General features: G+C 34.2%; 1 long non-coding RNA gene across 1 annotated transcript in view; it reads right to left on the minus strand.

Moving 5' to 3' along the window:
- The window catches only part of LOC145726011 (uncharacterized), a 180,359-nt gene that overhangs the window by 153,418 nt on the left and 2,394 nt on the right, over window positions 1–24,547 (minus strand). The window contains exon 2 of the long non-coding RNA XR_014177465.1: window positions 14,624–14,779. This is a non-coding gene — a long non-coding RNA (uncharacterized LOC145726011). The remainder of the gene's footprint in view (window positions 1–14,623; window positions 14,780–24,547) is intronic.

Raw genomic sequence — 24,547 nt, forward strand, 5'->3', positions numbered from 1 at the left:
AGACAGTTACAGTCAAATTTATACTCAAATTTGAGTTTTAACACATATTTGATGAAACAACAGTCTTTTGTTAGGTCTCTTCTCTACAAGTAGTTCTTCTGAGATATCTGAAGAATTTTTTGAAGGCAAACTGAAGCTCTTCATACAGTGCGTTTTTTTTAACGCGCAACATAGGATTTTACGTGTTAAATTTTTAAGCCCATGTTGGACCATCTTATTTTGGAACTACAAGTATAAAACTTGACGGGTGTGTCTTTAGTACCCTGAAGCTTAAGTAAGTCTACCAATTTGGTCTAAAAAGTGATTTAAAACTGGAAAAAAATAAATTTTTTTTGAAAAGATTTTATCTTTTCATACACCCTGTATGCATTGTTGTTCCTTGTTGTTTTTGATACTGGCAGGGCAGGTAGCAGGTAAAGTGACTTATTTTGACTGCATCACGACCCGACATCTTTTGAACGTCAAAAGGGCATTTTATGATTGTTTGGAATATACTGTTCGGCTTCAAACGAAGGTCAATTTGAACAATTCACTTATAAAAATACTTCTTTTGTTCTTAATTTTCTTGATATAAAGTTAATGATCACCCTGTTTTACTTTCTACGCCAAATTTTACCTGCTACCTGCCGTGCCAGTATCAAAAACAACAAAGAACAACAATGCATACAGGGAGTATGAAACGATAAAACCTTTTCGAAAAAAGATGATTTTTTGCAAGCTTTTTAACACTTTTTAGGCCGAATTGGTAAATTTACTTAAGCTTCAGGGTACGAAATAGCCACCCGTCAAGTTTTATACTTGTAGTTCCAAAATAACATGGTCTAACATGGGCTTAAAAATTTAACACGTGAAATCCTATGTTGCGCGTTAAAAAAAACGCACTGTATAATTATAATTAAGTAGTCAATGCAATCAATGCAATATAATCAGAAATGTAAAATGATATAAATGATGCAATTCACTCTCTTCAAATAGCTCGATTCCAAGTCTCCTAATGTGTCATTATTCTGTCATTCTCTTCTGAATAATTTTGTATTAAATTTTGTAATATTAATTCTGTATACCTAAAGCCACATCACATCTTTCATGCAAAAAAAAATTAAAAAGTAGGCGAGTACTACAGATTTTTCGCAACAGTTCATAAATCCACCACTATAGAGTGGAACCGTATATCGCTACCATTTAGAAACAATGGACTTGCCTTTACAGTGTTGCCAGATGCAAATTTAAATTATCATGGTCACGTGACGTGTTTTTACAATTTCAGCTTTTCTGTCGAACCAGTTTAAATGTGATTTACACACTTTTCAAGATTTTTCAAGTTACGTTACTGCGGTTGACGGGAACCTAAGTTTACAATGTTGACAGATCCGAATTTAAATTGTCACGTGACGTGTTTTTACAATTTCAGGTTTCCCACCTGTTTAAATGTATAATTTCCAGGTTTTTCAAGGTTAAAGACGACATTTTCCTCTTTTTAATAAGAGTCAACTTGCTCTTACAGTATTGCTAACACCAAATTTAAATTATCTGTCCCGTGATGTGTTTTTGCAATTCCAGCTTTTAAAACTATTTCGTAAGCGTAACTGTTTTGACACGTGTCAAATTTCTTTTACACAGTTGCCATTTAATCCAATTATCTCACGTGACCTGTTTCTACAATTTTAGCTTTCCTAACTATTTAAATGTATTTTACATACTTTTCAATATTAAAGACGAAATTTTCTAGGTCACGTGACTAAGGTTGACATGTGTCAATTTGCTTTTAAAGTGTTGCCAGCTCCAAGTTTAGATTATCTAGGTCACGTAACGTGTTTTTTTTACAATTTTAACTTTGAAACTGTTTAAATATAATTACAAACTTTTCAAGGTTAAAAACGACATTTTCTACCTAACCTAACCTAACTTTACAGTGTTGCCAGATGCGAATTTAAATTGCCACCATTAAAAGTGACGTGCTTTAACAATTTCAGCTTTCTCAACTATTTAAATGTAAATCATAGATTTTTTCAAGACATTTTCCAGGTTAACTTGCCTTTATAGAGTGTTGCCAGCTCCAAACTTAAATTATACCGATCACGTGACTTGTTTGTACGATTTTAGTTCACAACAGTTTGTCTGTCAAATGTCAGTGACCATTTAAGACTTGCATTGTCGAGTCTCTGAAACTGGATTTCAAGCACTAAAAACAATGCAGAAATCAAGACAAAGATTGTTACGCATTAACTCATTTTTTCCTACTAAAAATAGTTTAAAAGTTGACTTTAAGGTTAAAAATGACTTTACTAAGACTAAAGAGAGTCCAAAAGACTATCTTCAGAACTTTAATTGGTGTACAACTTAATTTTCTGGAGAATTCAAATAATCACTGGAAACAGTCCAAATTAAATTTTCAGACTAAATCATTTCTAAAAATAAGTTTTTAAAACTAAAATCGTAGCATTTAGTGCTAAAATTTTTTACTTGCATTACTGAAGAATCTGAAGCTCGATTTTTAAGTCTTAAAGCCCTAAAAAAGCGAATTTCTTAGAAATACTAAAATTTTTTGAACCGATAAGTAAATTCTACACACAAACTTGTATACTTCCAAACTGGCTTACAGGCCTGATAAGTTAAAAACTTTGCTTGTAAGTGTCGAAAAAATATGTCAAAAATTGCTGAATTTAGTCTTGAATCTCGATTTTCCAAGCGGAAAGCAGTTTTAATAGTCCGGAGTTATAAGAAAATGAAAAGCAAAGTAAAAAAAAACAAGTTAGTCGTCAATTTGCATTAACTTAAAGTCACAATCCTGTATTTAAAACTATTTTCGAGACTAAAATATTCAAATTTGTCTTCAAATTATGAAAACTTATTTCAAAATTCAAGTTAAAGCTTCTGATGTCACTTTTCAATGTTTAAATGTGTGAATTTGCTGTAAAAAATTCTAGAAAAAGTAGTTTTTCATGCCTACAAGTCAATTTTCAATACTAAAGTTTTTCAATTTATCTCAAAACTATGACGACTGACTACAAAGACAGTTTTTAAGGCTCTCAGTCAATTTTCCAGATTTTTAATTTGTCCGAAAACTATAAAAACTGGCTACAAAGACATTTTCTAAGCGTAAGTCAACTTTTACCGTTTTTCATAATGGCGGCGACATTTTCCAAGGCTAACAATAACAAAAATTTAAAAAACGTTTTTCTGTCCTTTAAAAAGTAAATAATACCATTATCAGGTACATCATTAAAAAGGACATTTTAAGTGCTTTTCAAAAATACAAAAATCCAATATGGATATAAGAATTTACAAAGTTATCACACATATCTCGGAAACTAAAGAGCATAGATTTTTTTTAAATACGTAAATACTAATTGTGTTGCAAACTGTAAGCAATTGTTTAAAATGCACCCTCTGACGTTTTCCCAATTTTCCGGAAAACGGAGAAAGATAATTTAATTTGGAAACCGGGAATAAGTTTTACATAAAATTCTCTAAAACTTTCCCCATTTAACCGACTTTGTAACTTTTACAATTACCGAGATTCCAATACAGGTAGAACCAATTTGGGACACACTGATGTATTTCAGAGTCTTCCTCACCATGTCTTTGATGATCTCAATGTATAACTTCTACAGTGTATGATGCTTCTTCATTCACTAGAAATGTCTTACTTCTGTTATTTTATAGTATTAACTATTCCAGAAATTCAAAACATCTACTTCAAATTTCAGATCTTGGTTCAGATAATTGCCCAAATTAACGTCCAATAAATAATGATGACCAATCAAACGTGAAAGTCACGCAACCCTTGTTAAACGTGACAATAGTTTTTGATTTGAAGATTAATTTGGAAGAACAAATTGAATCTTCTTTTCCCAATGATTTAATATTGAACAATTCAAAAAATTTCATTCAGTCATTTGGATGTTCGGCTTGAAAACTGCGGACGACGAGTGTCATTAGGGCACGTCGCGGCTACGAAACGGTAGCAAATTCGGCATTAAATTAATTCTGCCCACGGCCCCCTTGAAAAACGTTTCTCCCCGGTATCCCATTAACGTTTTGGTATGGCCAACTATTCGAATTAGCCGGCTTACAGGCGGCTAAACAAAAGAAGACGAAGCCCCAGGTCTTCTTTTTGTCGATGCCGCGGTTTTGTCCGCAGTAGTTCAAATATGCGCATAATACGTCCGGTCCTAAGGTCCGGATTGATTGTCGGACAAATATTTTCGAAGAGCTGACGGACGAAAATATCCGGGACCCGGCTTTTTTTGCTTATTAAAAAAAAATCGAAATCGGAAATATTCGGACGTTAGGATGGAATGTAGATCGTCGGTCTTTTTAGTTCTGCAGTTCCCGTCAGATTTCCAGCAGCTGATAGACCTACTAAATTTAAAATGAGGTCAAAATTATTTTGTTGCTAGTATGGGAAAACTTGTTTGAGACAGAAGTGAAGACAGTTCCTAACCTAACCTACTACAATTTATTCCAATTGTTCCTTAACGATCTATGGTTCATTTTTTTCCCGTGGCGGTTACGTCATCAAATGCTCCGCCATATTAAAATTTACGCACGTTGTTTATTACAAGCTAGGCTATCCATCTTTTTAATCAACTGTTTGGACGTTGCCGTATTGACAAATTCCTCCTTTAAACCTCACAATATGTATCTTTCATTAAGCAATTATAAATGAAAATGAGAAAACTATTGTTATGAAAAAAAAACATTCTAAGAATCTCACATGTTTTGTGTGCAATAAATGCTTTTTTGTCCGAAATCTATATAATTCATCGGTCCGTTTATTACTGCAACAAACAATACACCAGGTTCACATCTGCTCGTGGAAGATGTGGCAACATAGGACACAGTCATAACTGACAGTCGGCTAAACATTTTGAGATTAGGAATTTTAAAAAGTTGAAAAACACCAAAAACTACTAACAGAAGAAATAAAAACTTAACTTAGGGTTGTTTAAGTTTATTAATTAGTGTTGTTATTGCAAGACCTTCGTAGAATTTAAGATTTTTCTTCACCAAACTGGAAAACTTGCAACATTTGGTGGTAAACGAAGGCGGAAAGTTCCAATCAAAAAAGCTTTGGCTTGGGAACAACAACCACATTCAATTTAAATTATCTGGAAAGAACATCACAGATAGGTGCATTCAAACGAGTCATTAACAGCCCAATACCAACGTTTCAAGAATTATTCCATAAAATTTGCAAGAAAGGAAAGGCAATGTGTGTAGCCTGGGGACTATTAAATCCTAAAGCAGTGTTTTAACTTATAACAGAATTGTTGGTGTTTTAAGAACTTGCTTCTTGGTTTTGTGATATAGATTGCTTATTTATTTCCTTTTGTAAATTTACTCAGCAGCATTAAATTCATATCAATTTGGTTTTGTTGTGTGATTTATTTAACATATTTTTTCAATTTTAGTTCAATTTATTATAAAAGGTACCGCAGTTAAAGAAATTATCTAATTTTATGATTGTTTATGAAGAAAACTAGACAAGAAAAAAGAAACTCGAGTGTACTTTTTAAAGATTTTATTTGTATATTTTATAATGTGTAAATAATACAATTAAAATAGTAAATTAACCTACTATCTGATGTAAAATACTGTATTTAACAGTAGCACCATCTGTTTCTAGCCTTATAGTCAGAGAAGATACGGCAAAATTTACAAGGGCTAATTCTGCAAATTAATGGCATTTGATCAAATTTATGTATTAAGTAACTTGTATCTTTCTAATATTACCTGAAACTTATTAGAAATTTGTTTTTTCAACACTCTGCATGTGGATTTTGACAACACCATTATAACCATAACTTCAAACACCTTTTGTTCAGAGTCTTTTAGAGCAAATTGATAATGGGACTTTGTAAATTTGGACCCTTTCAAAGCATGATAAGCAAACTCCAGATTAGGCAAATAAAGGTACCTGAAACGTAAGCTATTTAGTATTAGCAGCTCATTAATATCTCTACTAGAGTCCTTTTTATAATATTAGGTAAATCACCTTGTCAGCTTCTGCTAAATACACCTTTAGAGTATATCTATGTTTCTTCGAGAACCACTGGTTTGAATAAACTTGGTTTTTGTAGTGTTCTTGTAAAAACTCTTCATGGGAGTAAGTAAATATATGGGCTGTTTCATTGTAACAGTGTTTTCTATTAGAAAATGCATCCTTTTCTGTTCCACAAACTCTAGTTCATTCAGAATGTTTCACTGGGCCCCTTGATAGTTGTAAAGTGTATTAAGAAGGTGGCATTTTCAAAACTGACTACCGAAACACACACACATTATCTAGTCTCACACGTAGTATCGCAGTTAAAAATAAGTTAAATCAAAATACTCCTTAAAATATTGTAAAATTTACATCAAAAATAAAAAATGTCCCTTTGTTTACTTTTTGTCAACAATGGCGGCCGATTTTCCGAGCCTTGTCGTCCTGATTCATTGCCGACGTGACTAGATGACGTCAAAATTCTATCGCGCTCGGAACGCATGTAATAGACAAGAAAGGCAAATGATGACGTAACCGCCACGGGAAAAAAATGAACCATACCTTTTTCACAAGGTTTATCACCCAGCCAGTTATGAAAAATCTGAGTTTCATATTTGAACTCCTATAGATTTTACTAAAACACCAATAAAGGATAAAAAATACTACAAAATGAGCCAAAACTGGCCTCTCTAGCTCTTCATGTTGCTGAGATATTGAATTTCAAAAAGTAGTGAAAAAAAAACCTAATATCCCCCAATTTATTGGAAAAATTAAAAATTTTAAAGTGCTTTTTTGTACTTATTTCACCTGATTTAATGTCCTTTGGTATAAATATGCCCTTTGCTGTGCACTGGGACCCTCTTGGAGCAAAATAAAAAATTGCCAAAATTGCACTTTTTGCAAAAATTGCAGGTTCTGGTGGAAAAGAGGAAAAGCAACAGAAATTAGGGTGAAAGGGATATAAAGACAGACTTACATAGTGAGACTACGTATGGAAAATATACTCGTAGTATGTCGAGGAATGAAAGATAAAATAGTGAGAGAAAAAAGGAAAGATGAATGAGTGAGTGGCAGGAAACACTCAGATAAAGTTCAGGGAGTAGTCCAGTTTTGTTTAAGGAAGTGAGATAGAACAGGCTATCAATGCCCTTTGCTGCCAGGTCAACTCATCCTCTTACCTAAACAACTTATTAGGCTCGAAAGGGATAAACAATAAGCAGGAAGTACATGGAAGAAGAAATAGTGAAACACGTGATGAGGATAGATTGCAAACGTGAGGCGAGAAGCGTCTAAGAATGGGACGAAGAATGAATACGAGGGACAGGGCTGTGGTGAACGAGAGGGACCTTTTGTATTTGAATTGTCACATTCAAATCTCAACTTAGCCATTAAACCCCAAAAAAGGTAAGCCAAAAGAATGATGTATAAATACCAAAACGAAAGAAGAAACAAGTCTATAATCAAAAGCAGACAATTATTGACAAGAAGAATTATTTATTGTTTCGATAGAAATTTAGAATGTCAACGACTTAAAAAATGCTGTAGAAGTGTGGTTAAGCTGGTCGTTGAGCCAGGAGTGTTCTCTGTCTTATATAGCTTTACCAATTTCCAACACCTTCAGGAGGTTCATGAGATTATACTCTTATCGCAAACATGCCAAGCTTTAAGACCCTGTTGGGCATTGAAAGTATGGTTATTGAAATGAAGGTGGCGAGCAAAGTTAGATTTCATATTGGTTGTGACCAAATTAGTATTTTTTTTGTAGTGTGTTCATAGATTCTAGTGGAGAATTTTCTGCCCGTCTGACTAACGTAACGTGTGGAATACAACATGTTAACTGGTAAATTCTTGATGAACTATTAAGTGGCAAAGACAGTGTTATTCCGCATCCTGTATTCTTACACCTCCACTGCAAGATAATAGACTTTTATTTCAAAAGAAAATCTCATCCCGAGTTCTCTGGATGCACTTTACACTGTGTAATATGCAAAAATAAACTGGATAGCAAGCATCCAAATCGCTCCTATATTCCAGGCGTGTTTCCAGGCCAGATGTTACCGCTTGGTCAGTCGAGGTTTAAGTCGGCAGTTTCAAAACTGTTTTTCTCCACTTTGACCTCCATATACCAACGCGTTCAATAATTACACATTACACATGGAATTTAATACACTTGATCACCCCCAATTGTTACACTCTAAACAACAACGTTTTTCCGTTTAATTGTAGTGAAATTAACGTGCATGAGGGACGTTTTTACGGCAGCGTCATACGGAACTCTATACAGGAAAAAAATCTGACACGATGTCGGTCATAATTGCCGGGTAGCTAATATGTTCGTTAGGTTTCGTTTAATTAATACTGGACTAAGGTTTTTCTTGTCCTATTCATCAAGGCTGCTATTTACTATTTTAAAAGTGGTAATGTATGCAGGCATACAGGTAATTACGAGGGGTTATTAGAGAAAAAATAGTGCAACGATGGTCCGATCGACCAATCTATGATAGGCAAGATAACGAACAGTTTATTGCATAAACTGGATTTTTTTCTACTCGCACATAGCCGCGTTTTTTCTTATATTACTATAGGAGTTTAACGTGGTACCCTCGTCTACGGGGAGTTTTTTTTTGCATTGCGCCCCCATAAGTGCGAAAAAAGAACTTTTGGGAACCGCTGCCTCGACCGGACAACGAAAAACTTTTCAACTTTCATAATCTACTTCTGTGGAATTCATAAGTCGTCGGCCCTTTTAATATTAGATAACCGTGCACACCACACGCGCTCCTTCCCCATTCAAAAGCAATATAAAACGACTCCGGCATGATTTATCGCGTTTTCGGTTTTCCTAGTTTCGGTCTGTTTACGATATGGGAATTAGGGAGCTTGTCCTTCCTGAATGTTTTATGTGTTTCGCAATGGGATTTGTCAGTGTTTTTTTCTACAGTCAGATTTTTAAATCCTAAACAAAACGGAGTTTTGTGGTAAAATCAGTGATGTTCAGCAGTGTTCTACCATTTTGTTATTTAATACTCAGTAACAGGTAGATTTAGTCAGTGATGGTTTCTACTAAAAGTACAGAGAAAAAACCTTGTTAACCTAAAAAATATTCTTGGTAATTATTTCTAAGAAAGATAAATTTTTATAGATGTCTAGTAATTTTTTACTTGGATTGGATTACTACAGCCAATAGCCAACAGAATAACCTAAAAACGTATATTCTCTTAAGAATAATAAAACTTTGTACGTTGTCTGCTTCACAACATGAATATAGCCCACAAAATTATGATACCAGAAAAGATATAAATGTAACTTTAAAAGGATAATTAAAAAATCGGTGTAAATTCGAAAAGAGATATTTGTACTAATTTAACTTCGGAAGTAATTAAATTTATATAAAAAATAGTTCTTAGACTGTTGTAATATAATAACTTTTGAGAAAAGCAATGCTTGTTTTGGACACAGTCACTGGGAATAATAATTTGGAAAGTGAAAACATTTAGATAATTTTTTATATTGGAAAACATTTCTATTATAAACAAAGACCAATTCTTTTTTGGTCCTTAATAAATAATAGTTCTAATTTACATGACTGACAGTGACAAAGGCAAACCAGAATAAGTTAAGTGAATCTTAATCTTAAGTGACAACATTTTTTGGCTTATTTTAAGTGGCAATTATATGCTTCACTTAACGGAAATCTGTGCAAACGGCCCTTAGAGAAAACCTAACCTAACCTTCATTTTTAAAGTTTCTGCCCAATAGGTAGTCCAATAAAAGCTTAACCTACAGTTTTGGAATGGGCCTGTCCCACAATTTTTTTTTATATCATAACTACAAAGACGGATTGAAAATATTATACCCGTATTTTTTTGTTTTCAAAAATATTAAGTCTAAATAGAAAAAAAATGAAGATAAAGACTACATTAATCTCATGTTTAAAATGCCCGCCGCCGGTGACGTACTACACTATCAACCAATCAGCGACAAGAAGTGAAACAGATGGCGTGCAACAGCCAATAAAATCGCCCAGAATTACGTACGTCACATGCGCGCCAAAACAGATATCTTTTAAATTTAATGGACAAATTCAAACTAATGTAGGAACATTTACGACCATAATTTTTTCTTCAAGAATATGAAAAATTAGTTTTTTGATCCTATTCTTTCGATTCCAGTCATTAAAACAAAAATTTATGATATGTGGGATAGGCCCATTCTGTCAATCAATCAAATTAAGTAAGCTTTTCTTATTAAAAAATATTTCAATATCATAATGGTCCATTTTTGCCTCCTATCCCTTTTAATGCTTATGGCAAATCCCATTGAGCAAAGAGTTTGTTTTAATCTAATATGAACCTTAATCATTTTTGTATGTTTTTTACAAAAAACATGTGAATTTTTATGGTAGAGCTCCTAATGAACCGATCTGGTCAAAACTAGGCAAGCTGGTCAAACTTGATTTACTCTACTAATTCTGAAAATCTTTGTTTATTACCAGTGCTGTACTAAACAAAAATATGGGTCAACGACTACAAGTCACAAATTTTCAAAATTTGTGTTTCCAAAACTAGTTGAAGTACGGTCCTGGCTTTTTTTATTGTAGACTCTTTGGCCCTTTTCAATGCCGTTAATTAACAGACCTGTACTGGCAAAAAAATAGGTTTTTTTCAGTAGGAACTTACATATCGGTTAATCTGAAATATTATTACCTGAGCAAGATTAAAAAAAATATATATTCCTATACAGATGCAAGAAATTTGAAAAAGTTTGTACGAAATGAACGATAGGAACAAATACTATGCCAAACGTAAAACTGTCAAAATCCAACTTTAATTTGCTAGTTCTGGTAATTTTGGTAAAAAATGTTCGAAAGTAACATATTACTTTGAAAAATGTCATTATCAATTTAAAATTTTGAAATAAAACAAAACATATTTAAAAAAAATATACTAATTTTAGTACGTCCACTGTCCAGTTTTGGTTGGAATTGCATGTTATTTGAGTTATTATTGTATAGAGTCACATAACAGCTTGTTTGATGTGAACTAAGTGAGTTTAAGGACAGCTTATGAAAGTTTGGTATAGACTGTGTTATTTTGCACTTGATCGGTAACATTCAAATTTCAAATTAGCTTAAATTGTACTTAAAATTGACTTGAAAGTGTCGGGGAAACAAGCATAAAGGTCGTTTTTTCCCCGTACTGTTGACATATTGATTTTGACAGTTTAGTCATCGGGTAAAACCAATCAAACGTTCTGGTAAAGTGCTCATGTGACTAGTTGCAAAATAACGTTACAGTTTTGCCTCCTTTTGTGTAAAAATTGTTGGTTTGTTTGCAATAGTTCTTTCTTTTTCGCTTCTTACAATAAATTTAAAAATTCCTGGTCAATTGTTTTCTAGGAGTATCACTTTTTACAGTATTTTCAGTTCAAGAGTCAGATGATGAGATTCTATAACTAAATAAATAAAAATTAAATTCATAAAACATTTAACACGATTTTAAATTATTTTTTCTAGTAGAGTAGTTAAAACTACTAAAGTATATTTATGGAAACGTTGCAGTTCCGTAAACTTTGTACTATATCTAATACCAGCTACTGAAAACACTGTTATTAACAGTCATTACAAATGACACGTGTGACTAAAGTGTGTCTTAATCAAACAATGAAAATTAATTAGGAAAAAACAATGTTGGGCAAATAGGATTGTTCAATACAGTTTTAATAAAAAAATTACCACATTCGGTGATGTTGGAAATTTTCAATTTACTGCTGTCTGTTGCGCAGAAAATTATTTGGCATTTTGCCATCACTATTTCTATTAAGAAGAGTATCACGACATGACGTGTGTCAATAATGTCATGTGGCATTATTAGAAAAAGAGAAGAAGATATATTTAGATTTTTTGATATTGCTTATGGCACATTTTTTCCGGTTCTTGCTTCTTGCAATAAATTTCTAATAATTTATTAATAATATTAATTAAAATTAGTTTTTATGTTAATCTTTGTCATCGTGACTTAATCTATACATTTAAAAGTATAAATAAACCGGGTTTCTTGCCATACTATTTAGAATGAGTGAATTTTCTTTCATGAGTTTCCTTCACTGTCCAATAAATTGTTCTAATTAGAAACGTCACTTTGACAACAATGGTAGTCAAATGAACTGTGCTTTGATTTGAATTATTGCGATTGAGCGACCGGGTGTTAATCTCCAGCTATTACGGCAATCCGACTATAATGACAAAGCCACAAAAACTTCTGAAAAATGCATGGACATATGTTTTTAGTAATTTTAACATTGCAGCGTATTTAGGTACTTCAAGAATGACGATAATGGGCATGCCTAAGATGGTGTTGAGTTTCTGTTATGTTTTTTTGTACTTATGTAAACTAGCTTGTTAACATTCAAACAGAATGTAAATGATTTTAGGTGGAAAAGTGGTTTTTATAATTTTTAACAGCCGTTACAACTTATTTCCGTAAGTCGGAGTTAGTTAATTTTTTTATAATATGCAAAGTGTTTCTGAAATGCCAAGCAGAATCCAAAAATATACAGGGTGTTCCATTTATAATAAGCCATCCACTTGATAGAAAATGTTTTTAAAATATAGCCCGCATCAAATTGATTTTAATTTAAAAATTTCAAAGAAAGGCCAAAAGGCTTTAATTTGGCTCCCCTGTAGGTACCTGGAAAAGTATTTTTCTATATTTATGTAATATTCTAAGAATTATTTTTCAAGTACTTTATATATTGTTATTGTGTCACGTGACTTACTAGATCTACCACGACGTAATGCTTGGAAATTTTTTGAAAAACTGTTTTTGCAAATGACAATTTTTGTAAGGGTCAAATTTGTCTGAAGCACCGCCACTATCCTAATGGGTTTTGCGTTATGTTGGCCAGTTAATGCAAGCGAAAATCGACCTTAATGATTGTATTTCTACAGTTTTGCTACTACTCTAGATTTGGCAATCATTGTGCTAGCTTTGTGCCAAATATCAGGGCCGTATCTGCCCGATTTAAAAAAAAATCCTTTAAAGATATTAGAGCGGTAACAGTTAAGGAAAACATTAGCTTTGGAGCCCTCTGGCGGCCAAACGAAGCAACCTATCAACACAGGCGGCCATATTTTTTAAAAACATATTTTTTTTTCTTTCCAATGACATATAAAAGTCTTTACAAAGTGTTGTGTGTGACAACAAACACAGTTTTGACTAAATTTGACAACTACTACTTTAACCTTCATTAATTCGGTTATTCTGACAGTTACAGGGTGGTTCAATGTTTCAATTTAAAAAGTGATTTTTTTAAATAAGATGGCGTAATACAAATTTCTTTAATTTTGAACAGAGAATCAGACAGAATTAAAAGAATGTGTTCCGTTTGAAAAACTAGACTTTCGGTCCATTTTTAGAACTGATTTTTTAACCACACTGTATTATATATTATGACGTCTTTCTGCACCCATTGCTAGAACAAACCTTGTCTAACATGACAAAACACAAAAACCAAGACAAAAACCTTTCCTGATATGTATAAATTAAAAATGTTTTGAAGTCCGAAAATATCAAAATATCTCAGAAACGGATACATATAGGTATATGACATTAATACCCGAAATATGTCTAGAATTTGACGTAGAATACAAAAATGAAAAAATATACAGGGTGTCCCAATTAAAATAAGCAGCAATTGATATCTACTTCCGGTTAAATCGTTGCACGCATATTTTCTTATTTTTACTTTTTTAGACTCTCCAGTTGTGATAATTCAGAAAGTTAGTGGGTATTGTTAGGCTAGGTTAGGTTAGGTTAATTATTAAGAATTACTGGGCATTACAAGAAATTAGTGGGTATTACTGGCATAATTAGGAATTAGTGTACCAAATTTTACTCAGCGGTTTACTTTCAGCGAATCAACTAAACTTAATTTAAGTTCTATCCAGGAAGATGTTAACTTTGAGAAGTTTTCTATCTGTGTAATCAGATTGCAGTCAGATCCTACACGCGTTATTTCTTGGGTTTAAAGACAACGTAAGCGACACGTCCGTCGATTTTACAACGCGCCTAGTCGGTGGGAACTTCCGGGCCCGGCCAATGGCAGGTAGTCGAGCGATCGTCCGGCCTCCTGATTGGTCGCGGTCCGTAGCCGCGATTACGTTCCTACCTTGAAAAACCGGCAACGCCCCCGAGTCAAATGTTATGTTTAATGCATTTACGTTGGCAAAAAAGGGCTCTTTTGTCTGGGCTCGAGCCCCGGCCATACATCAAAAAGCCTCGCTGTCAGGACTGTGGCGTGCAACGACAAGGTAGCTCCGAGATAAGCCCCTAATATGTTTACATATGCAGAAAATAAATGAGGATGTCTTATTAGCCGAAACGTAAATTGGCGCCTAATTCATTTTCGGCCTGGGAGAAGAATAAAAACTGGAATGTAGTCTTCGATCAAGGTTGATAGCATTATACCGGAACAAAAAGGGGAGAATAGGATAGGGAAACGTTCGCATCGCCGGGATAAAAACGTTTTATTTGGGTTCGTTAAGACGGCGCCCCCAGTCTAAGAAAAACGGAAGGAAAAACGGGGCCCCGCGCAAAAACCTCCGACATATTTTACCAAAACGGCGACGCTCACCTTTTTGCTGGGTGCTTCGCCCCGATGACGACGATGGCCTTGGCGTAGGTCGGGGGCTCGATGGGACAAAAACTGCCATTTCCTCCCCTTTGACTGACGATACTGAACTGGTGCCCCACTTTTGTTTCCCGCTATCCAAATGCTGGAATTTTGAACCTAAAACCAAATAATAATTGTTAAAAGAGAAATAAGAAATACCTACCCATGTATTGTCTCTTATTCTAGAAATATTTCTTCTTTAAATATACTAGGAATTTTGTAAATGATAAGAAATACAAAACTGGTACATTTTCTAAATACAGAAATTTTCATTCAAAAATAAGAGAAACATACTCTGTAAACATATGCCATTAGATATTTTTCGCAACATTATAATATGTATGAATAATTTTTTTGTTAAAAATGTATATTTTTAAATCAATTTAAACGATATTTTAAGAGTTCTCGATCATATTTCAACTTTCTTTATTTCGTACTTAAATCGTGAATTTCAAAGTTATTCCATTACAAATGATGATCATTCCATTTGTCTTTACTCTGATTATATTTAAAATTAAGAACATTAACTGTTTTCTCACTGCAGATCATACTTGTCAGTATAATAATAGTACATTATTCAATTTCACAGCTATTACACACTTTTCAAGTATGTTATGTTGTTTTGTACCTCCACGGGATCGCATTGAACAGTTTCCAGGTTTAGGACAGAACTATTAAGCCTAGCTTATAAAACAAAATTTAATTTTAGTATTAGTAGTACCTAATTGAATTTACTTTAAAATCCAAAATTTCTTATTGCTAATACTAAAATAAAATATCCTTTTGCGATTTTCCCACCTGTGGTATGACAACCCAGCATTGACTGATGATGAATATTATTACAAAAATGATAGCTTTCACTTGATTTTCTTTTCTTTTTTGTTTTCGTTTTGGGTTCCGGCTTAAATTATTTACTATTTATGTATTTAACCACCATAAATTAATCATTTGAACAAACACACAACAAATGTTATACATGCAAAAAATGTATTGATGAAGGTATAAAATGCATTCAACCAAAGTCAAACTGATTTCGTTATTTCTCAAGTATGTTTCGTTGTTCAAATCCTGCATAAACTGAAAAAGGAAAATAATAACCTTGTATTGGCCATCAACTACTCAAAGACCAAAGTTATGATCATCGACAGGGCACAAAATAATATGCCAGATATCCTTCACTTCAATGTCAAGTCGTGAACCAATACATCTATCTGGGAGCACTGATTTTCAAATGAGAGTGAGCTGTTCTCAGGAAATCATTCGTAGATGAGAAGAAGAATCTTACGAGTTTCCTAGACAGCAAGAAGAACTAATGTGTCCATCATCCAAGAAGTAAACGAATCCCAAAGGTTATCCAAAATAGTGCAAGCTCGAATCCTTAGATACTTCGGACACATTCAGAGAAGAGAAGAGGTCTACTTGGAGCGACTAATAGTTCAGGGTTAGTTAGAAGGTACTAGGCCCAGAGGTATAGGTCTCTTATACGCTGAAATGATCAAATAAAGGCATCCACTGACTTAACAGTCAACCAAGTAGCACTCAGCGTCTGCAAGCCAAGAACATGGCAAAAATTGTATAGAACGAACAACAAACTGTTTCGTTGTTCTATACCTCTAACATAAATATTTTAAATTTGGCAAATGAAGAAGCAAACGTTACATTCAAAACATATTTCAACTGTTACGTCACTCCATTTTACTATGATTTTCGCTATATATTGGTGGTGTCAGCGACTGAACCATAGTGGGTAATAGCCGTCAAAGAGACACTATAGTCAAAAACAGTCATGTGACCTTACAAAAGCTGTGCAAATTTGCTAAATGAGATTTAGACAGTGGTTAAATTTTTAATGGTAAAATGCACGCCAGGTGATTTTAAAAATGCAATTTTCGAGCTGGCAACATTGTAAAGGTATGGCGGCACTATTCAAAAATATTCTGTAACTGCCAAAATGTGCAAAATCCGATTTTCCGAGGCAAAAATTGTAAAATATAGGTCACGTGTCGAAAAATTCATTCCGTAGAATCGTTAAATTACCAAGAGTTCATTTATCAGTTTTCAAAAGCGAATTTACTGTTACTGACAATAAAATTACGGTAATATTACTACCGGTTAGAAAAAACCCTAATGGATCTGGGTCCACTGATATTTTGTTTTGTTTTATGAATAGAAATGTATAATGCTCTGGTCTACATGCCCAGATTTGCTATAGCACAGGGGATAGGTTGATCGCCGAAGTATTTTGGTGTACCTACACACTCGAGGTAATTCGAGGCACTTTGCCAGTATTACGAAGCATTTAGAGGTATTTTTAAGGTATTTATAAGGCATTTAATAGAATTTTGAGGCATTGACTCTATATTTCAAAATGTTTTGCGATATTTTCATTGGAATTTTGAGCGAAATAAAGCCTAAATAAAGGAAATTTTGCGATATCTTAAGGAATACATTGTAGTAGACCAAGCAGTAGACAATATAGTGGATCAATATAACAAAATTGACCGCACATGTAATTATTATGGTAAAATCTTTGTTACATGATATTAAGTTGAAACAATATTCAGTAAAAATTATTATAATAATTTACCAATTTTTCAACATTTAAACTATACATTTTTAAGGTCACGTGACTGTTTTTTACAGGTGTCAACTGGACTTTACAGTGTTGCAAGCTCTAAAATTTTCATAATTAAAGTCACGTTATGTCTCTTACAATTTCAGCTTTTACATCTGTCTAAAATAGTCTAAATTTAGTTTACCAAGTTTTTAAAGTTTAAACCACATTTTAACAGTCACGTGATTCATTTTGACAGATATCAACTGGCCTTTGACAATTTCAACTGGTCTTTACAGTGTTGCAAGCTTAAAAATTGAATTATCAAAGTCACGTGACGTAGTTGTTACAATTTTACCACTGTCTAAATTTAAAATACTTAAATATTTAATTTTTCAACTGTTTCTTTTAAATGATAGGTGTCTTTATTTGACACGTGCTAACTTGGTTACTATGACAGTTAGAAGATTCGTTTAAACGTCAAAACATAACTCGTAATTTCAGACAACCGTACAAAAAATGTTTTTGTTTTTTAGAACTTTAAAAAACAGTCTGTTACGACGCGAAAGTGATAGACAAAAAGTCACAGTGGCAACCCCGCGATCCCGACTGAGAAGAGAGAGACGGGACGTGTGTGTGTGTGTGCCGCAAGAACAGAAGCGATACGACTTTCGACAAAGGCAACAATCACGCGTTTACTATTTTTCACGTTCTTATTTCGTTAAATAAACCAAAGTTTGTAGTTAACAAAGATCATTTTTTTTGTACACATCCACGCATCATAGTGGTCCTTCGTCAGCCAGATTCCAAATTGAAGTTTGGAGAATCAAGCAAATTGCATCGAAACAGAAACAGAACCAAGAAAAGCAGCCATTTTGTACGTCGATCGCCAAACCACAATCAACAAGAAACAAAAGGTGAGCGCCTGTATCCTTTTAATCATTCCTACCGTACTTATTTTGATAATCGTTAGAAAAACGTTTACATCGTTCGCCACAGTTTACGTTATTTTTTATGGATTTACACGTTTCGACCTGAAAATAATAGCAAAGTGTACAGTAATTATCGCGAATTTACACGTCCATTCTCGTATTTTAATTACGTCACGAATCTCGATTAAGTTTAGGATTTATTCACGTTGCAAGAAAAGGGAAATTTGCAAATTTCACACCCAGGCAGTACTCGTATATACATTTGTTTCGAATATTCTCGTTTTGTTTAAAATATCTCGTCTCGAATCATCACGTGTTTTATTTTTGTGCTAAATAAGAATGCCAAAAGCAAAAAAGCAAACAATGCAGAGTTCTAATTCAACAGAGTCGGTCGACACAGACATTTTGGAATTAAGGCATGCTCGTAAAGTAATATGTCAAAGATTAAATCGATTTAATGATTATTTATCGAATGCTATTGATCGGTTTCAAACGGAAACTCGGCTTAAGAGCGTGGAAGAAGATTTTTCAGAATTCGATAAAATTCAAACCCGTTTAGAATTTTTGTCGAATGAGGAACAAATTAATAGACTTGACACGGAAACTGCTTTTTATGCGGCTATTTCATATGCAAAAAAATATATTGCAGATGCAGACAAAGTTTGCAACCTCTCGGTAAACAACTCTTCTTCCTCTCCTACCACGTCATTATCGTCACAGTCGGCGCAGGCGCACATTTCGCTGCCACAGGCGGGCGCTGTTGCCAAACTCCCAGACTTAGGGTTACCATCTTTTTACGGAAACTATGAAACATGGTTTAGTTTCAAAGACATTTTTGACTCTTTAGTGGACAATAGAACCGACTTAAGTGAAGTAAATAAGTTTTTGTACCTAAAGGTATGCTGTAAGGGAGACGCGCTAAAGTTAGTAGAGTCTTTAGATGTAACCGCCTCAAATTATTCTATTGCCATTGCGTTATTAAAAAAACGATACGAAAATAAACGAGCTATTATTAATTTTCATGTTAATAACATTCTTTTTAATTTACCAATTGTCCATAGGGATTCGCCCTTGCAATTAAGAAAATTAATAGACATGGTAAATCAGCATATCTGTGCGCTACAAAAATTATCTTTACCAGTTGAACAATGGGACACGTTGTTAATTCCACTAATTTTGCATAAGTTAGACAGTAGCAGTATTCGAGAATGGGAAAGCAAACAAACTAATGATTCACTACCAACACTAAGTGAATTTATTGAATTTTTGACAAAGAAGTGTTGTACCCTTGAAGCAATAAATCATGAATTTTCAAAATTAAACGTAAATCAAAGCAAATCACGAGATCAAGTACATACAAAACTTCCATTTAAAGGTACCAGAAACTATTCGAATAACAATTCTCACGCCAATTTAAATCAGCAATGTGCATATGGACTTACTGACAGGAGTGATAAGTCACAGTCTGTAAAATGTAATTACTGTAACGAGAATCATTTTATTTATCACTGTCCCAAGTTTTATAATTTAAACCCTTCAGAAAGGTTTAATGAAGTGAAAAAGCTTAAACTTTGCAGTAATTGCTTAAGAACAGGACATTCAAAGTATGATTGTAGATCTGGTGGATGTAGAACCTGTAATCAAAAACATAATACATTACTACATATTGACAGAGGTTTTTCGCAAAATTCAAGCAGTCAGAATAATGTCAATAGGACACAGACAGATAATTCAGGGGAAATCACGGATGGAAACACACGACAACTTCGAGAATATGTAGCTTCTTCTGAAGCTGGGCAACATGCAATGCTTGCTACTAATCCTAACGATATAAACCAAGTTTATGACAGTTCGATTCTGACAAATACCAATCAAGTTTCAAATTGGAAAATAAACGAAATTTCAGGCGAGTTGTCGTATGTTGCGTCTCACACTAATCAAGTATTATTATCAACAGCTGTCATATTGATAGCGGATAATAAAGGACATTGGCACGAGTGTAAAGCATTACTGGACTCAGGTAGTCAATCAAATCTGATTACTAAATCACTTTGTAGCAAATTAAATTTGCAACTCGAAAACATTAACTTACCACTTTCAGGTATTAGTCAAAGTCTAACTCGAATAACGCACCGTGCAAAATCTTTCATAAAGTCTCGCTTTAATCAATTTCAAGCAAACTTGTCATTTCTTGTATTGCCAGTCATTACTGAAAAACTACCACTTACTAGATTTGATGCTTCAGCAATCATTTTTCCAAAAAATATTAGATTAGCAGATAGTACTTTCAATGAACCACAGGATGTTGATTTACTTTTAGGAGCAGGAATATTTTACGATTTGTTAATGACAGGAAGAATTAAACTCGGAGACAAAATGCTAGGATTACAAGAAACTCGTTTAGGTTGGATTTTGACCGGTACTTTAAACTTTTTGGATTTTCAAAAAACAGTCTGTAATTTTTCCGCACGAACAACCAATAAAACATTACAAGAAACTTTGAGTAAATTTTGGCAGCTAGAGGAGTTACCTAACGAAACGCATCTTTCAAAAGATCAACAATACTGCGAAGACTATTTTAAAGAAACGACAACACGGCATTCGAACGGTACTTTTATTGTAAAATATCCATTTAACCAAAATCAAAATTCTCAACTTGGCAATTCAAAAACGACGGCTCTAAAACGTTTCTATTATTTAGAGAGAAAGCTTGGTCAAAACGCGGAATTGAAGACGGCTTATTTAGATTTTATGCGAGAATATGAGTCATTAGGACATATGAAGTTAAAAGGCGAACTAGATTCGATAAACATTAATGATTGTAACTCATATTTTCTACCCCATTCAGCTGTTTTGAGGAACTCTTCTACTACAAAATGTCGTGTAGTATTTGACGCCAGTGCAAAAACTAGTTCAGGTATTTCCTTTAATGACTTGATATTAGTTGGCCCGACTGTACAACCAGACTTGTTCTCGATTTTATTAAGAATGCGCTTACGTAAATATGTATTAAGTGCTGACATCAAAATGATGTATCGTTGTATTCTAATCGATGAAACTGAACATCGTTTCCAACAAATATTGTGGAGATGGAATCCGGAAGAAAAAATTAAAGTTTATAATTTACAAACTGTCACATACGGTACTTCAAGCGCACCTTTTCAAGCCACACGCTGTTTACAAGAGCTAGCATTACAAAACAGAGCTAATTATCCAAGAACATCAAATTTAATTGATCAAGCATTTTACATGGATGACTTTTTAGCGAGTTTTGATAATGAAACTGAATGTACAGAAGTGTATCAAGAACTTTCAGAAATTTTGGCTCAAGCAAACTTTAAACTACGAAAATGGTCATCGAACAATCAGTCGTTCTTAAACAACATTTTGCAGTTAAACGGAAATAAAAATGAAGACCATTTAGTTTTGTTTCGTGATAAAAAACAACTAAAAACGTTGGGCATTTTGTGGGATCCTGTCGATGATACTTTGAATTATATAGTTGACGTAAAATTTAGCTTAAATAAATTTACCAAACGAACGATTCTCTCAGCTATCTCTAAAATTTTCGACCCGCTTGGTCTTATAGGCCCTGCCACGATTAAAGCAAAGCTATTAATACAAAGTCTTTGGAAGCTAGATCTGGATTGGGATGACAATATTCCACCAGACCTGGTTGACAATTGGCTTGAATTTTCATCTCAGATTCAACACTTGAATAATGTAAAGGTACCAAGACACGTGACGTTACCGAACTCGACTATAGAGCTATACGGGTTTAGTGATAGCTCTGAGAAAGCATATGGCGCATGTATCTATATTAGTTCGACCACTCAAACCGGTGAGAAAACCATTACCCTTTTAACGGCTAAATCCAAAGTAGCTCCTGTGAAAAAACAGACACTTCCACGATTAGAACTTTTAGCAGCTCACTTATTGTCTAAACTCATGAACCAAATCAAAAATATTATTGACTTACCGATTTGTCGAACAACTTATTTCACCGATTCGACCATAGTACTAGCATGGCTAAAAATAGAACCTCAAAATTTAAAAACTTTTGTAGCTAATCGGGTTGCAAAAATAACCGAACTTAGCGACGTCACAAATTGGAGACATGTAAAGAGTAAGGAAAACCCGGCAGATATCATATCACGAGGGCTAAATCCCAAAGAGTTAGTGGATAACCACATGTGGTTTTACGGACCTGACTTTTTACAGATCGACCGTCTTGACGTTGAGCTCGAAGATAACATAACAATCATAACTGATAATCTTCCAGAGTTAAAGTCAAACGTACAATTTACGAACAATAGATGTGCAGCTGTAAATGTAAGTACTGAGTTACCAATCAATCCAAGTTTCAACGACTATCTGTTCAACAAATTTTCTAGTTTAACAAAACTAACTAGAGTAGTTGCTTACATTCTCAGGTTTAAAAATCGATCCTTGTTGAAGAAAACCTATGAATACAACACTCTTACTGTAGACGAACTTGACAAGTCTTTATTGGTTTTGATAAAATTAGTTCAACATAGCGTGTTTAAGCAAGAGTTAGTAGATCTCAAACGCAAAGGAATGACAAGCAATACCAGCAAAATATTAAATTTAAGTCCATTTCTTGATTCAGAATGTATAATTAGAGTAGGAGGTAGACTAACAAATTCAGAATTAAAATACGAACAAAAGCACCCTATTATACTGCCATATAAGCACAGATTAACCGATTTAATAATACGAGAAGCACATTTAAAAAATTTGCACGCTGGTATTCAAAATCTTTTATCTATCATACGTCTGAAGTTCTGGCCTATTAATGGAAAAAATGCCGTAAAACGTATAATCGGATCATGTCAAGTATGTTATCGAGTCAACCCTAAACCGACAAATTTCTTAATGGGTTCTCTTCCTCGCTCAAGAGTAGTACCGAGTAGACCATTTTCCAAATGTGGGGTGGATTATGCCGGACCTATTTATGTAAAGGACGGAACTCTAAGAACAACCAAGCTAATTAAAACGTATATCTGCATATTTGTTTGTTTTGCTACTCGAGCTATGCATCTCGAGCTGGTAAAAGATTTGTCAACTTCTAGTTTTCTGAATGCATTAAAGAGATTTTATTCACGACGAGGTAAACCTCACGACATCTACTCGGACAACGGCTCGAATTTTGTAGGCGCAAACAACTATTTTTTAGAGTTGTATGACCTAATCAACAAAAAAGATCACAATGAAAGCGTGACAAAATTCTTAGCTGACAGCCAAATTCGTTGGCACTTCATACCCGCGAAATCACCCCATCTAGGTGGGCTTTGGGAAGCTGCTGTGCGGTCTTGTAAATTTCACCTTCGGCGCGTATTAGGCAATTCATCTCTAAGCTATGAGGAGATGTACACTCTGCTTGTGCAGGTTGAAGCGTGTCTAAACTCGCGTCCCTTGGTACCAATTTCTAACGATGTCAATGACTTTTTACCTTTGTCCCCCGCCCATTTCCTAATAGGCGACTCACTGTTAAGTCCACCGGAAGAAGATTTAAAGGATATGCATATTTCACGGTTATCCAGATACCAAAAATTACAACAGTTGTTTCAACATTTCTGGAACCGTTGGTCCCGAGAGTACCTTGCATTTCTCCAGGTCAGGAACAAGTGGAACACCAAAAACGACCTCAGAAGTCAGCTGCCAGTTGGAAGTTTAGTAATTCTCGTTGAGGACAACCTTCCCCCTTTAAGATGGCCTCTAGCAAGAGTGACGGAGCTACATCCCGGTTACGATAATGTCATTCGAGTGGTCTCAGTAAGGCTGCCCAATGGAACCATTACCAGACGATCCTTAAAGAAGGTGTGCATTCTCCCTATGCAGGACGAGCTGGTTCAATGCGAAGAAAACGCTCAGTAAGGAACAATCGATTTCGACAGTTCAGTGCGTGTTTTTTTTTTGAAAAACTTTAATTTTTCAACGCGGGCGGCATGTTACGACGCGAAAGTGATAGACAAAAAGTCACAGTGGCAACCCCGCGATCCCGACTGAGAAGAGAGAGACGGGACGTGTGTGTGTGTGTGCCGCAAGAACAGAAGCGATACGACTTTCGACAAAGGCAACAATCACGCGTTTACTATTTTTCACGTTCTTATTTCGTTAAATAAACCAAAGTTTGTAGTTAACAAAGATCATTTTTTTTGTACACATCCACGCATCACAGTCACCAGACCTTAGAAAATCAATTTTAAACTTTCGGCACAAGGTTAAATTAAGTTAATTAGTTATTAAGTTATTAAAGTGTCAAAAATTTGGAAAAACCTTTACGTTGTCACCCAACTTAACCTAAAAACTGTCACGTGAGTTTTAAAAAAATAAATTTTAAGCTTTTGGGTCTTCAAAATTTGGAAAAGCAATCAG

Source organism: Ips typographus, linkage group LG3 (assembly GCF_016097725.1).
Source record: "Ips typographus isolate SLU linkage group LG3, UJ_Ityp_2.0, whole genome shotgun sequence".
NCBI lineage: Eukaryota > Metazoa > Arthropoda > Insecta > Coleoptera > Curculionidae > Ips > Ips typographus.